General features: G+C 42.8%; 1 protein-coding gene across 1 annotated transcript in view; it reads right to left on the bottom strand.

Moving 5' to 3' along the window:
- The window catches only part of NFATC3 (nuclear factor of activated T cells 3), a 664,419-nt gene that overhangs the window by 311,972 nt on the left and 338,951 nt on the right, over nucleotides 1-13,496 (bottom strand). The window lies entirely within an intron of this gene.

Genomic DNA, 13,496 nt, shown 5'->3' with positions numbered 1-13,496 from the left:
ACTGCTGCCAAACCGACCTGATGGTTGATACTACAACGACTCCACATCAAGGGAAACTAAGAGATGTCCTTTTTCCACTTTGATGCCCTGTATCTTACGTAGAACATCAGATGTATCCTGAACATAGGAGGGTAAACTTACCACATGTTCTCTTAAGTGGAGATCCAAAAAGACACTAGCTTGTTCACTAAGACCGCCTATTCCAGAGACTATAGGTCGACCTGGTGGAAGGTCCCTGTTCTTATGGATCTTGGGAAGCATATAAAACGTTGGAACTTTTGGGTTTTCAACTGTTAAGAAGATATGTTCTTGTTTGGTAATAATACCTTCTTTTAACGCCTTTTCAATCATTCTCTTATAAAAGTAGAGATAGTTATCTGTGGGATTAAAGGTAAGTCGCGTATAGCATGAGGTATCCTGTAGTTGTCTCAAAGCCTCTTTAGTATATTTATCTTTTGACCAGAGAACCACATTTCCTCCCTTATCAGATTGTTTTATAATCGTATCATCCCAAGTTTGTATATCTCTTAGTGCTTCCTTTTCCCTTTTAGTGAGGTTATCTCCCAGGATGGGTATTGTTTTAAGTGACAATTCCAAATTATCCAAGTCCTTGGATACCATTTCTCTGAAGATCTTGACGGCCGGGCATAAGGTCTCTTGTGGGTAAAAAGTGGATTTCTTTGTACAGGTCGGGCGACTCCTACTACTGTTCTGAGCATCATTCGTAAGTATCTGATCAACAGGATCAGACAGTTCTTCAAGTTCTGACAGTGCCCGCAATTCCAAGTCAGTCCACTCACAAATGTCCTCTTCCCTTGATATTGGAGGTGAAATCTCCTGATCTGAATTATTTCTCTGTTCATGAAACTTAATGAGTAAAAGTTTCCTACAGAACAGATTAAGATCCTTTTCCCATTTGAATCTATTCATTCTAGCAATGGGGGAGAAGGAGAGTCCTTTACTTAGGACTGACTTATGATCTTCAGTTAAAATTCTATCAGTCAAATTTAAAATTTGGAGAGGATCACAAGCACTATGGGAAGTTATTTCCTGAATCTCGGGGATTGTCTCTGTGGGAGTGGTGTTCCCCAATTGTCTTGGTTTCTTCCTCTTCTTTTTACTTCTCCTCGTCCTCCTCCTTGTTTTTTGTACCGTCCCCTTTCCGGCCTTTGTAAATTCTAAAAAATGCGCTTCGGGTGCATTCATCTGGGAATAAGAGGTTCCTGTTTTCTGATAATGCTCTGGATACTCTTCCGTGCCAGAGGAATCAGCTTCAGATGAAGAGTATTGGTAGCTACCTGCCCTTTGGTGTTCCTTTGGGTATGGTTTTTTCCATTTAAAGATGTTGCCTGTAGCGTAATCCCTCTTATCCCTAATAAATTTGTTCTTTTTCCGATCCATTATCATTTGTTCATAACCCTCGAGATCCTTTTTGTTTTTCTCAAAACATTGCTGGAAATGTGTGTCTTTTTCCCATACTTCCAAGTTTTTACCTAAGGCATCGATTTCCTTATCAATCTCCTCCAGGATTAAAAGGTCGTGTTTTAATAAAATATGAAGAAGTTCTGTGGAGCATTTGTGTAATGCTTGTTCCCATTCAGTTTTTAATGCGGGTGTGGCCAATTCAAAGGTTGGAAAAATCCTAGGTCTAAGTCCTCTGGGAGAGATTTTGTGTTTTATATATTGTTCAATTGTTGTTTGATCCCATGTTGTTCTTTTCTGTTTTTGTAGTAATTTGAGGCTAGTAAAATCTTTTTCCCAACTAGTTTGCCCCGCAGTATCGGGGATTGTATTGGGAAAGATATTACTATAATCCTCATTTGTCCTCCGTTTATTGATCAGTTCATTTTTCAAGCTGAATATGCTCATTTTTTCAATATATGAGTGCTTTGATCTCAAAGAACTTGTTATAGCCCTTACTCATTCATTAAATTCTAGTCACAAACCTTGTAGGTAAAGATTGGTAATTCATGAACCATATAGGTAAAGATTGGTAAAATTTTGGAGCATTTCTTTGAATTTCCAACTTATCTGACTCCTACAATCCATCTCTTCTCCTTTCCTCTCCCTCTTTCCTCCTCCTCCTCTTTTTCTCCCCCTTCTGGTCATTATGTAAACTATGGTCTTTATATTTATATACATATATACATATTTTTTCTGCGCAATATGTGTATATCTTCTTTGCTTATCAACTGATGAATAGTTCCAATACTATACAGATAATTGTTTAGTGGGCTGATTTAGCATTATATTGCACTTATGTATGATATCAATATATTAACTAAAACGTGTAATCTTTGATGCAGCCTACATTTATATCATTCGTGAGTGCATTGTATTGCACTTATGAATGATACTAATACACTAACCAAAACATGCAAATTTTGATGCAGTCTACAAATTAAATGGGGTTCATATAGATATTGATATTTTTATTTATAGATTTGGCTATTTGTTTAATTAAATCATTAATTATTGATTTGTGTTTTAATTCCATTTAATTATTGTAGAGTCGTTCTTCTAATTTAAAAATACCTGGCCGATATGGGCGCACATATATGCGCATATTTATGTATAAACGCAATTAGTCAATTTCTGTATAAATTAATTAATTTTTGTATTAATAATTTTGGTATTTTTCTTATTTGTTTTCTCCTTTTTATTCTTTTCTATATATATATTTTTTATATACATATATTTATGTATATGTTTTTTTATATAGATTTATTACATTTTATTTAGCCACACTTTATATTCACAATCTAATCCATGCTCTATTTGGCGGTCTGGGTTAAACAATAGACCTATATCTATATGAATTAAAAAGACACGGACATGAGATAAAACTACGTATCCCAGAATGCAGCCTGGCCAGTTTTATTGCAGCAGACCGACGGTCTGCCGTGATTGGCTAAGTGAGCTATACCTATTCAGGTAAATATGGGGACCAGCTGGTAAAGCTTCACAATCCCCGACGAAGCCGCCCAGGTGAAACGTGCACGTCGGTCACACGGCGCACGTGGACGTCACCCGACTGCCTCTGCTGTCTCCCTGCACTGACCCGGCAATAGCGGTGAGCCGCACGCCGCTCCCAGCGGTTTCACAGGCTTTCATCTGACATGGACTTGGCATCCTGAGGTGAGCCGTACTAACGGTCTCACAAGCTGCGGAGAACCGCGTACCGAGACTAGTGTCTTTTATACACTGTCACCCGACAAAGATTTGTTAAGTTAAAGGTGAGCCGCACGTTACAAACAGCGGCCTCATATACTACCCGGCAATACGGATCCTTTGATCTATGACGTGCCGTACACTGTCAGCAGTAATTTTCTATGCTGACTGGACTGCATGTGAACAGTGATTTGCCGCTACTAGACCCGTTTGTAAAGTGTTGGAGCGACGGTCATTCACTCCCATGGACCTTATAGGGGTTAACACTATGGTGAAGATTGCCATGGAAGATCACAGTTAATACCCACTAGTGATGAACAGCTTCCATCTCCTCCCTTATAAAGGAATTGGACGGGAAGAATAATTATTCGATTGATTTCATAGGAGGTGACATGTATACCAATGAATTATTGAGGAGAGTACACAGCAGATAAGTAACGATCTTTTTCTCAATTTAATATCTATTAGCAGTAATTGGCACACGAATCTAGGTATTTTATTTTCCCAACTGTACAATGATAATGATAAAATTAATTAGACAGTAACAAGGGAATATGATTTCCTAATTTTAAATGTGCTATTTGGTGACGTACATATGCATGATGCCGTTTTGCAAATATGATGCGAATTTCTTATACCAGACGCAACTGTGAAATTATCATTATGCTTGTATCAAATATATCACACAAAAAATTGTGTTTCTAACCGATTAACCTACATTTTATTGGGAACATTTACCCTTTGTTCAATCATTTTGATATGTAAATTATATGTGGGGGTAAAATTGGTTAGATATTAGGCTATTCTATAGGTAACAAGACCTGCAGTGAATACACTCTTAGGATTACACTTATACTAAATTGCATTGTTTATCTTTTTTCCTTTTCCTTTTCTTTCTAAATATTTCGGTGCTCTCTCATCGGCTTAACTCAATTTTTGAGATAACGACAGCAGAAGCACACTATTTTCATATTGCACAAACACCTATAAGGACTCTCTCATCCTTAATTCGATGTCAACGACATGATTGAGGACAGTAGACATCCTGGTCGTTATTGCATATGAAATCTGTATTTCATAGAAATTATTTCACCCAAGAGTGTTTTTTATAGATGCCACATAATTCATTGTGAATCTACACAACAAGGTGATATTACTAATTAAGGTTGTGGTTTATACTAATTAAGGGCTTACTAGTAGTCAGCAATCCAGGTATTATACACTGGCTAGGGACCTCTCCCCTGCACTCTCATTAACTTTGCCCTTAACTGGGCAGATCAAGTTAACAGCAGATACAGGTCTTGGGAGTGGTGCATATGCTCCAGGTGGTTCTCTCATTGGAGATTCGATGCTTTCTAAGCAGATCTCCAAAAGCAGAAACCAGGCATTTAGTCCCCTATTTTCTCCCCATCTTCCTTCTGACTTTTTTCTTCTCTTCCACTTTCCCTCTCCAGAATATAAAATCTTCCACAAGTGCCCAATTAAGTTTATCTGCTTATTAGATAAATATCAACAATTGACCATAAGTTTTGACCACAACACGCAATCATAATAGGTATATTGTGGTAGCTGCTTTAAATTCACAGTCATACTAAGGGATTAGCAACAGCAGTATGACAGTCAATTGTCTATGACATATAAGGTGAATGTCTATACCTCAGTAAAATACTTTTGATAAATTTGGATCTGGAAGTTTTTCACAGGACATGTTCCCTACATATAACTCATTATAGCAGTAGAACTGAATATTGTGGATATTTGGATTTAATTGGGACAGTTATATTTATACAGTGAGAAGGACGTCACATGGAGATTTCTTTAGAGGCTTAGCCAGTCATACCACAAATTATTTAATATATTTTTTATTGATTAAATGTCATGTTGTATGTTAATGTGAGTCCAATTTCAATAAAAGTTACGTTTTAGATTACTAATATGAGTGCCCCATAAAAAGGAGTTGTCTTCTCTTTCTTATACCAATTTATTTGTTCTTTACAACTCAGGGGAGCACCGCCGGGTTTTTTGTCAATTTGAGGAGTTAGGTACATAATTTCCCTCATAGGTAACGGGTATCACTATATCTTTAACAATATTATCTTCATATTCCGTTTTTTTGTACTTAACATACCAATAGAAAGGTAGCTCAGTGCGCTATTTCCCCCACAACAAATCCAGTTTCGATCATAGAGAATAAACAGTGAGTCCGATTTTCTGTGACGAGCTGTCCGCTTCACATAGATCTTCAAAGCCCTTACAACATCCAAGGACTCTGAAGTAGCAGAGGTGTCGGTAACCACTTGAACCACAATAAGTTGGTTGAAATGAAACGCAGACGCCACCTTAGGAAGTAATTGCTTACGAGTTCAGCTCTATCTTTATGAAAAATAAAATAGGGGCTCGTGAGACAACTCCCCCCCAGTTCCGAGACAAGTCTTGCTAAAGCCAAGGCCAACAGTGTGACGGGTATCCACGTAAGAAACTTTCTGTCAACCTCCTGTAAAGGCTCAACCCATTCCGACTGCAAGAACTACAACACCACGTTGAGATACCAAGGTGCCATAGGAGGCACAAAGGGCGGTTGGATGTACAGAACCGCCTACAAAAATGTCTGAACCTCAGGGAGAGAAGCCAATTGTTTCTGGAAGAAAATGGATAAGGCCGAAATCTGGACTTTTAAGGAGCCCAAACGTAGGCCCACACCTGACTGCAGATAAAAGAGAAAACGTCCCAGTTGAAATTCCACCGCAGGATATTTCCTGTGCTCACACCAAGAGACGTATTTCTACCAAATATGGTGGTAGTGTTTAGATGTTACCCCTTTCTGGCTTGGATCAAGGTTGGAATGACCCTATCCGGGATCCTTTTCCATGCTAGAATTTGACGCTCAACCTCCATGCCGTCAAACGTAGCCGTGGTAAGTAAGTCTTGATAGACGAACGGCCACTGTTTTAGAAGATCCTCGCCAAGAGGTAGAGGGCACGGGTTCTCTAGGAGCATCTCCAGGAGATCCGCGTACCAGGCCCTTCTTGGCCAGTCCGGAGCAATGAGAATTGCTTGAACCTTTTCCCTTTTTATTCTTTTGAGAATCTTTGGGATCAATGGAAGTGGTGGAAGCAGGTACACCATCTGGTAGACCCAAGGAGTCACCAGAGCATCCTCCGCCACTGCTTGTGGGTCTCTCGACCTGGAACAATACCGCCCGAGCTTCTTGTTCAGACGAGATGCCATCATGTCAATTTGTGGCATTCCCCACTGATGTGTCAAGCACCCGAACACCTCCGGGTGAAGGCCCCTCTCCCCCGGGTTGAGGTTGCGTTTGCTGAGGAAGTCTGCTTCCCAGTTATCTACTTCCGGGATGAAGATTGCCGACAACGCCTGAGTGTCTCTTTCTGCCCAAAGGAGAATCCTTGACACCTCTGACATTGCTGCTCTACTCTTCATTCCACCCTGTCGGTTTATGTATGTTACCGCCGTCACATTGTCCGACTGAACATGAATGGCGTGGTCTTGTAGAAGATGAGATGCCTGTAGATGGGCGTTGTATATGGCACTTAGTTCCAGAATGTTGATTGGAAGGATGGTTTCCTGACTTCACCATTTTCCTTGGAACGGTTCCCCTTGGGTGACTGCTCCCCAACCTCTGAGGCTTGCGTCTATGGTTAGCAGAATCCAATTTTGAATCCCAAACCTTCAGCCCTCGGTCAGCTGAGAAGTCTGAAGCCACTACAGAAGAGAAATTCTGGCTTTTGGGGACAGACGGATTCTCTGGTGCATGTAAAGATGCGATCCGGACCACTTGTCAAACAGATCCAGCTTGAATGGCCTCGCGTGAAACCTTCCACATTGTAGAGCCTCGTACGAGGCTACCATCTCACCCAGGAGGCAAATGCAAAGATGCACCGATATCCGTTCCTGGGGATGACACTGGATACGGAGGTACAGAAGGTGTTCCGTCTGTACCTCCGTATCCAGTACCATCTCCAAGAACGAAAGTCTCCGTGTTGGTAGCAGATGAGATTTTGGTAGATTCAGAATCCACCCGTGATCCTGGAGTAGTCGGGTTGATAGGGCAATGTTGTCCAACAACCTCTCCCTGGATGGCGCTTTTATAAGCAGATCATCCAGGTACAGTATTATGTTCACTCCTCGTTTGCGGAGGAGAAACATCATCTCTGCCATTACCTTGGTGAACACCCTCGGTGGCCTGGAACTGGTAGTGACAGTCCTGTAATGCAAACCTTAGCTAAGCCTGATGAGGCGGCCAAATCGGAAAATGAAGGTACGCATCCTTGATATCCAGACACACCAAGAATTCCCCCTCCTCCAGGCCGGAGATCACCCCTCTCAGAGACTCCATCTTGAACTTGAGCACCCGTAAGTACAGGTTCAGTGACTTGAGGTTTAAAATGGGTCTTACCGAACAGTCTGGTTTCGGTACCACAAATAGGTTTGAATAACCTCTGTTCTGAAGTTGAGGTGGAACTGGAACAATGACCTGAGTCTGTACCAGTTTTTGAATTACTTCCTGTAAAGTCATACTTGCCTCCTCAGAAGCTGGTAAGCCTGATTTGAAGAATCTGTGGGGTGGGAGTTCCTGAAACTCCAGTCTGTAGCCCTGGGCGATAAGAACTTTGAGCCAGAAATCCTGGCATGATGTTGCCCATACGTGACTCAAATATCTTAATCGGGCTCCCACCTGTCAAAGTCGGACAAATATTGTAATGCATATACCCTGTACTAACCCCATGCACATGCCCGCTGCGCGTGCACTCAGTCTGCCGTGCGTGCACATATCCGCAATTTGCGTAAAGTAGCTTTCCATGGCCATGCGCCTTAGCGCGTGGTATGCGCATTTACGGTAGAGTTTGTGAACGCATAGAGGGTTATTAGAACATTACATATTTAACCCAAATAGTGTACATTTTAGATATAACTCCCTTGCACCACATCAGTGAGTATCAATAGTTTAAACAGTTCCAGGACTAAGGGATTCGCCTTTGCATGATAGGAAGGGTCAGACTCAGGTTAGAAGGTGATGTCTAGTATCCAGCTGTAGGGTATTTTAAGGGTAACATTCCGGTGTTCGTTAGAGAAAGATCGCTTGTTCTTGCGTATAGTTATGTACAGAAGTAGAATATAGATATTAACTGTATTTACTGTATATTATGTATGCGGCGGGAATCCAGTGGATACCACCCACAAGAGCAGTTCGAGAAAGACATCGCCCACCTTTTCAAATCAACCTATGACCTCTCCTGTAATGAAGAGACGCACCTCTGTGTCCAATGGACAATGAGATTACAGTGACCATTGTATTGTGTATGTAAGTTGTGTATAAAAAGCCCGTTGTTACCTGGCCGGTCAGAAGACTCTGAACGCTTTCTATCTGACTAGCGGAGGACCGGCCGGGTTGCGCTTGCGAACATTCTCACTTATGTACATTCTCTGTAGCCATTATTCTGTTTAGACTTATCTTGTTAGCCTGTAGTGTATAATTTGTACTGTTTTACCTTTTGGAATAATCCACTGTGGCCTTAGAAACCCTGTGGTTCAACTACAAACCGGTGTTGTGTCCTCACTTTCCTGCAAGGGTTTAAAGAGTATTCTAACTGTATAAGGTCTATAAGTATTGATAAGGTGTACGCACTGCGGGTACTTTATACCGTCAGCGATACTTAAGGTTTAAGGTATAACATGTTTTTAGTGCTTTACGGCACATGGTTTAGAGTATAAGAATAATTATATTACATTGTATTACTACATAAGGTTTAAAGGTTATCAATTGTGTGTGTGTGAGCTGTGCGTACTCTGTACAATCAACGCGGCGTGTGTACGCCAAGTACGTACCACGTACGGGACTCTGTACGCAAATAGCGTACAAAGTGCGTAGCACATGTATTCAGTCTAGCAGCCATAACGGATCCACGGTAAAAGTGTATCTAGAGGTATAGCTTTACGGTTAAAGATAATATCGACATTATCACACCTGCCTGTCTTCCAGGCAGTGTGGTCCACCGTCATGCTGAAGGCTTAGAGGAAGCAGAACCGGGGTTCTGGTCCTGTGAACCTGCAGTTGCTGGTTTTCCGGGTTTACTTCTATTGCCTTTGAAGGCCGTAGAAGAACCTTAGGTTTTATTTTTAAATTTTGCCGCCCAAAAGGACTGCAGCGTTGGAGCAGAATAGGTTTTTCTAGCTGGGGGGGCTGCGGAAGGAAGGTATGTATGTAGATTTACCCGCCATAGCCTTGGAAATCCATGTATCTAGTTCAGCCCCAAACAGGGCCTCACCTGTAAATGGTAGGTTGTCCACACCTTTCCTGGAATCCGCATCCACAGTCCACTTGCGTAGCCATAGGCCCCTGTGTGCTGACACTGCCATGGCCATGTTGCGTGCATTGAGCAATCCTATTTCTTTTATGGCCTCTACCATAAAATTTGCAAAGTCCTGTATATGCTGAAGGAGTAAAAATAGGATTTAATACCTACCGGTAAATCCTTTTCTCTTAGTCCGTAGAGGATGCTGAGGACGCTTCAAGAACCATGGGGTATAGACGGGCTCCACAGGAGACATGGGCACTTTAAGACTTTGAATGGGTGTGAACTGGCTCCTCCCTCTATGCCCCTTCCCCAGACTCCAGTTTTAGTAACTGTGCGCAGGGAGACTGACATTTTGAGGAAAGAATTAATTGTTAAACCACGGTGAGCATTTTACCAGCTCACACCTCCAGTATGCCGCAGAACGTGGCATTCAATAGAACACCAGCCGACGGCATGAAGAATATGCAGCAATACGCTGACAGAAAGCGTAACACAACCTGTGTGTAAACACAACCAATAACAGCATAACGCATGCTACGGCATGAATAACGTCAGCAACAGGCTGACTTAAACGCAACACACCATGTGTGTAACCAGACCCAATAACTGCAGATACAGTACGCACTGGGACGGGCGCCCAGCATCCTCTATGGACTAAGAGAAAAGGATTTACCCGTAGGTAATAATATCCTATTTTCTCATACGTCCTAGAGGATGCTGGGGCGCTTCAAGAACCATGGGGTTTATACCAAAGCTCTAGAACGGGCGGGAGAGTGCGGATGACTCTGCAGCACCGATTGACCCAGCAAGAGGTCCTCATCAGCCAGGGTATAAAACTTGTAAAACTTCGCAAAGGTGTATGAACCCGACCAAGTAGCTGCTCGGCAAAGCCGTAATGCCGAGACCCCTCGGGCAGCCGCCCAGGATGCGCCCACCTTTCTGGTAGAATGGGTCTTCACCGATTTCGGTAACGGCAATCCAGCCGTAGAATGAGCCTGCTGAATCGTATTACAGATCCAGCGTGCAAAAGACTGCTTGGAAGCAGGAGCCCCAATCTTGTTGGGAGCATACAGGACAAACAGAGCCTCCGTTGTCCTAATCTGAGCCGTTCTGGCGACATAAATTTCCAAAGCTCTGACCACATCGAGAGATTTCTATTCCGTCAAGGCTTCAGTGGCCACTGGCACCACAATAGGTTGGTTCATGTGAAATGATGAAACCACTGTTGTCAGAAAATGACTGACGAGTTCTCAACTCCGCTCTATCTGCATGGAAGATTAAATAGGGGCACTTGTGGGACAAAGCCACCGATTCAGACACCCGCCTTGCAAGTGCCAAGGCCAACAGCCTGACCACTTTCCAAGTGACGAAATACAACTCTACCTTACGTAAAGGTTCAAACCAATGAGATTGCCGGAACTGCAACACCACGTTAAGACCCCCATGGAGCTCCAGGGGGGCACAAAGGGAGGTTGGATGTGTAACCCTCCTTTTACGAAAGTTCGAACTTTTTTAAAGGAGGCCAATTGTTTTTGGAATAAAACCGATAAGGCTGAAAACTGAACCTTAATAGAGTCCAACCTAAGACCAGCATCCACACCATCTTGTGAAAAATGAAAAAACGACCCCACTGGAAATCTTCCGTAGAAGCCTTTTTGGATTCGCACCAAGACACATACTTTCTCCAAATACGGTGGTAATGTTTTTACGTTACTCCTTTTCTGGCCCGAAGAAGAGTAGGGATGACTTCACTGGAAATATCGTTTCGGCTAAGATCCGGTGTTCATCAGAAGATCCGGATACCAGGTCCTCTTAGGCCAGTCTGGAACAATGAGGATCACCTGAACCTTTGTTCTTTTTATGATCTTTAGCATTTTTGGAAAAAAATGTAAGCGGAGGGGACGCATAGACCGACTTAAACACCCACGGAGTCACTAGGGCGTCCACCACTATTGCTTGAGGGTCCCTTGACCTGTAACAATATCTCTGAAACTTCTTGTTGAGGCGAGATGCCATCTTGTCTATTTTAGGAATTCCTCAACGACCTGTCACTTCTGCGAAAACCTCTGGATGAAGATACCACTCTCCTGGATGGAGAACATGTCTGCCGAGGAAGTCAGCTTCCCAGTTGTCCACTCCAAGAACAAACATCGCTGACAAAGCGCGTATATGCTTTTGTCACCCAGCGGAAATATTTCTGGCGTCTGCCATTGCGGCTTCGGTTTTTGTTTGTAGAAAACCGTTATAAACGGCCCTTACCTCTAGACCGTTAATGTGGTGACAAGTAACCTAACTTGACCCTCTTCCTTGGAAGTTTTCCTCCTGTGTGACAACTCCCCCGCCTCGAAGGCATGCATCCGTGGTCCCTAGGATCCAGTCCTGGAACCCGTACCTGCGCTAATGAGAACTGCGCCGCTACCACAGGAGTGAAATTCTGGTCTTGAAAAAACAGGATTATCCCAGGTGGGAACCGAACCACTTGTCCAACAGGTCCCGCTAAAAACACCCTGGCATTAAACCTGCTCACTGAATGGCCTCGTAGGCCGCAACTATCTTTTTCATCAACGGCATGTATTGATGGATTGACACTGTTGCAGGTCTGACCAGACTCTGGATCCTCAGAGCTTTTTTTTTTTTTTCTACTGGAAGAAACAACTCTCATCAGTTCTGTATCTAACATTATTCCCAACGCCGACAACCACGTCGTTGGGATCAACAGTGATTCTGGCAAGTTCAGGAGCCAACCACTTTGTTGAAGAATTGTCAGGGAGAATGCAACGTTTTGCACCACTTGTTTTCTTGACCTCGCCGTAATCAGGAGAGCGTCCCAGTACAGAATAATTACTCTTTTACTAACGAAGGAAAATCATCATACCGCCATCACTCCGGTGATTTGGTAATGACAATCCTGAATAGCAAACCCAGGTAAGCCTAATGCGGAAGAAACCGTAATTAGACCCCCTTTCTCCTTTTTCAGATTGGAGATCCCTGCCCTGAGAGATTCCATCTTGTAGATCAACTTCTTAAGTAAAAAATTTTTTTTAGGATTTCAGATATAGGATTGGTCTGACCGAGCCGTCCGGCCTCGGGAGCATGAAAAAGCTTGAATAACAGCTTTTTTTTTTTTTTTTTTTGTGACCGGGACAGCAGGACAATGACCTGATCCTACTACCTCCCCGTCCAGAGGAGAATCGGTAAGGTCTATTTGAAAAATCGGTGAGGGGAAACGTCTGGTGTCCCCCATGGGACTCTATTCTGAAAACTCACAGTTCCATGTCCGTTCCAGGACTGACTGAAGAGTATTAGATGTGGTCCCACCGGTGTGGGCTCCCGCAAGATAGACCCAACGTCATGCGGTGGATGTGGCAGAAACAGAGGATGATTTCTGCTTCTGCGAACTTGAAAAGGCTGCTGACCTCTTAACTTTTCACCTTCCTCTACCTGCACAGAAAGGGAAATCCGTATCTATTCGGTCGAAATGACTGCATCCTACAATAATGCGTCACCAACCGTTGTGAGGGAACATAGGGCAAGAAGGTAGACTTACCAGTGGCATCTGCCGAGATCAACTTAACAAGGCCATCACTAAACCAGGCTTCACCTTCATAGGAAAGAAACTCCAGTTCTTCTCAGAGTCAGCATCAGCATTCCATTGGTGAATCCACAACGCCCTCCTAATCGAGACCGCCATGGAATTGGCCTGCGAACCCAAAAGTCCTATATCCCTTGTAGCCGCACGGCAGTATGCTGCAATGTTATAGATATGACCCAAATTAAGGCGTATCCTGCATACAACTACTCCCCCATGTGCACGTAATGCAAGTATAATCAACGTACACGCAGATACATAACTAGAGTATCACATATCTTCCTGCAAATCCGTAGGGTTTCCTGCACTAACCCCCCGCTGTTTTATAAAGCTAAGTCGAACTCCTTATCCTTTTAATATTGTAATATTTTCTTGGTCCATATTTTTATGATTTTTATGTACTTTGTATAACTTATTTA

This window comes from Pseudophryne corroboree, chromosome 11 (assembly GCF_028390025.1).
Source record: "Pseudophryne corroboree isolate aPseCor3 chromosome 11, aPseCor3.hap2, whole genome shotgun sequence".
Lineage (NCBI taxonomy): Eukaryota > Metazoa > Chordata > Amphibia > Anura > Myobatrachidae > Pseudophryne > Pseudophryne corroboree.
This window is presented reverse-complemented; position numbering and strand designations above follow the sequence as displayed.